This window comes from Rutidosis leptorrhynchoides, chromosome 1 (assembly GCF_046630445.1).
Source record: "Rutidosis leptorrhynchoides isolate AG116_Rl617_1_P2 chromosome 1, CSIRO_AGI_Rlap_v1, whole genome shotgun sequence".
NCBI classification, from domain to species: domain Eukaryota; kingdom Viridiplantae; phylum Streptophyta; class Magnoliopsida; order Asterales; family Asteraceae; genus Rutidosis; species Rutidosis leptorrhynchoides.
This window is the reverse complement of record NC_092333.1, coordinates 483237976-483241527: the sequence shown is the minus strand read 5'-3', so window position 1 is coordinate 483241527 and position 3552 is coordinate 483237976.

The window sequence follows — 3552 nt, the reverse complement described above, 5'->3', positions numbered from 1 at the left end:
TTTGCTCTACTTTATGTGTTTTAGTAGTTACTTATATTTTGCTGTGCAGAAACGAGTTCAAGCGCGAGGGATAGCGTCGCGGCAACTGGGGGACTCCTGCTGATGAAATTATTCAGTATTTTTTTCCTTTTTTTAATCTATTCTCTTACAACTGTCACTATCTCGTGCTGAGCATAACCGCCGGTCCCAATAAATGGAGCAGGTGGAGCAGCTGGAGCAGGCGGTGTAATAGGAGTAACACGAACGGGAGCGGCTGCTGAAGCTACGGACTGAATCGAAGCTGGAGCGAAGAGTCTAGGAGTAGCTCGACGTGCAGGTGGAGCACGACGTGCTAACCTGAATGAGGAAGGCCCTAGTGTACTTCGGGGCATTTCCTTGGCGCTGAAGATATGCTCTGAAAGCTCTGTAGAGTCTCTGGTGATCTCTAAGTAATGCCCAGGTGATGATTGGGTCACTCATGGTGGCTCCATGGTGAATCACAACCTGTGACTCACGTGGCTCTGGATGCTCAGCGGGCCTAGAGGCTAAACGCCTGGAGCGTCGCAATGGAGGAACTGGTGGTACCACACTGACATCCTCATCAACACTCTCTAAAATCAAACATCTCGGGCCTAGCTGACCCGTCGTAGGTCTGTGCTGGTCTGTACTGCTCTCTGAAATGTAAAACGTGGGAGTTCGCTTCCTGCGGATGGGTATGCTGTAGGAAGAACCTGAACTCGTCATTTGTCTGAACACATTTCAACAAACGAGTAAGTAATAAGCGTAAGTATAGCGCTTAGGGTTAGTGCACAATATCATAAATTTTAACTTACACTTTTAGAATGGCAGAAGCATACTAGAATAATGGGGTTCTATGTATACGAAAAGTGTAATTTTCTTTTCTTTTTTCACGTGTTTTATGTATTTGTGTCAGTCTGTCTTGTATTTAGAGGCGCTGATTTATTTATTGTTATTTATTTCTTTTTTTTTAATTTATAAGATGTTTTAGAGATTTTGGATTAATTTGTTGCTTTGGGATACTTGTTTCTTAGTTTTGTTATAGAATAGATGAATGACAGTTTTAGAGCTTTTTGGATGTCTAATACTCCCTCCGTCCACCACAAGTGTCCACATTTCCATTTTGAAATGTCCCATTTCAAGTGTTCACTTTGTATTTCAACTAATGAGAAGAGGTTATTCTGGAGAGACAAGATTTCTTATTGGTGGAGAATGAAGTTAGTGAGATTTTCTAAAACTGTCTGCAAAAAGTAAGTGGACATTTATAGTGGGACGGAGGGAGTACTTTTTTGAATATTGATGTTGTTTTAAAAACGAGCATATCTAACCGATGACTAAAAAGGTCGGAGGAGAAAAATGGTATGTGATTTTGAAATCTTTGACTTCCAACCAAGTAAACCTTTATCAAATACACTATCTAGGATGTCAATGGATATTCCATAATATCCATATGTTCGGATTCATATATAATGAATATGGATGATGTAAATGGACGATTAATATATATAAATATTGGTGATCTAAATATTTCGTGGAACATATATGAATGACAATTTATTATTTATATATATATATATATATATATATATATATATATATATATATATATATATATATATATATATATATATATATATATCTTTTTTTTTCTTTGGACATCAATTTAGGATCACCCGGGGTACTTAACCAGCCACACGTTCATTGTGTAGATTCAGAAGAATTTTTTTTTTTCAACAGGATCGTTAACATACATCTGATGTATGTTAACAGCTGACCATACACCAGATGCATGATAACAAAAAAGAGAAAAAATGACTTTTGATTAATAAAAACAGTGTTTAGGGTTTAGTAATTAGGGTTGAGAAATTAGGGTTTACGGTTTAGAATGAGTTTTTAATACGAACAGTTTAGAGTTTAGGGTTTAGGGGTTAGGGGTTTGGGTTTTGGGTTTAAAAATTAGGTTTAGGGTTTTGATTTAGGGTTTAGAATGAGTTTTTAATAAGAACGGTTTAGAGTTTAGGGTTTAGGGGTTAGGAGTTAGGGTTTTGGGTTTACGGAGTATTTAACTTTTAATATGGGATGGAGTGTGACGACCCGGAGATTTATGATCAAATTTAAACTTAATCTTTATATGATTTCGAAACGATAAGCTGAAATGTCCCGTTCATATTGATTATAAACGTTCCATATTAATTGATTTCGTCGCGAAGTTTTGACCTCTATATGAGACGTTTTTCAAAGACTGCATTCATTTTTAAAACAACTATAACCTTTATTTTATCGATAAAGGTTTAAAAAGCATTACGTAGATTATCAAATAATGATAATCTAAAATATACCGTTTACACACGACCATTACATAATGGTTTACAATAAGAATATATTACATCAAAAATAAGTTTCTTGAATGCAGTTTTTACATAATATCATACAAGCATGGACTCCAAATCTTGTCCTTATTTTAGTATGCAACAGCGGAAGCTCTTAATAATCACCTGAGAATAAACATGCTTAAAACGTCAACAAAAATGTTGGTGAGTTATAGGTTTAACCTCTATATTATCAAATCATAGTAATAGACCACAAGATTTCATATTTCAATATACATCCCATACATAGAGATAAAAAATCATTCATATGGTGAACACCTGGTAACCGACATTAACAAGATGCATATAGAATATCCCCATCATTCCGGGACACCCATCGGACATGATAAAATCGAAGTACTAAAGCATTCCAAATTCCAGAATGGGACTTGTTGGGCCCGATAGATCTATCTTTAGGATTCGCGTCAATTTGGGGGTCTGTTCCCAAATTCTTAGGCTACCAAGCTAAAAAGGGGCATATTCGGCTTCGATCATTCACCCATATAATGTAGTTTCATTTACTTGTGTCTATTTCGTAAAACATTTATAAAATTTCATGTATTCTCATCCCAAAATATTAGATTTTTAAAAGTGGGACTATAACTCACTTTCACAGATTTATACTTCGTCGGGAAGTAAGACTTGGCCACTGGTCGATTCACGAACCTATAACAAATATGTACATATATATCAAAGTATGTTCAAAATATATTCACAACATTTTTAATACGTTTTACTGTTTTAAGTTTATTAAGTCAGCTGTCCTCGTTAGTAACCTACATCTAGTTGTCCATAGTTAGATGTACAGAAATAAATCGATATATATTATCTTGAATCAATCCACGACCCAGTGTATACACGTCTCAGGCTGGATCACAACTCAAAGTATATATATTTTTGGAATCAACCTCAACCCTGCATAGCTAACTCCAACATTACTGCATATAGAGTATCTATGGTTGTTCCAAATAATATATATAGATGGGTTGATATGATATGTCAAAACATTTGCATACGTGTCTATGGTATCCCAATATTACATAATATATTAGAATGCATGTATAATATAATATAAGTTAGCTAGGATATGATTAATATAGATTTGTTACCAATTTTCACGTAGCTACAACAAGCAAAAATATCCAATCTTGTTTTACCCATAACTTCTTCGTTTTAAATCGGTTTT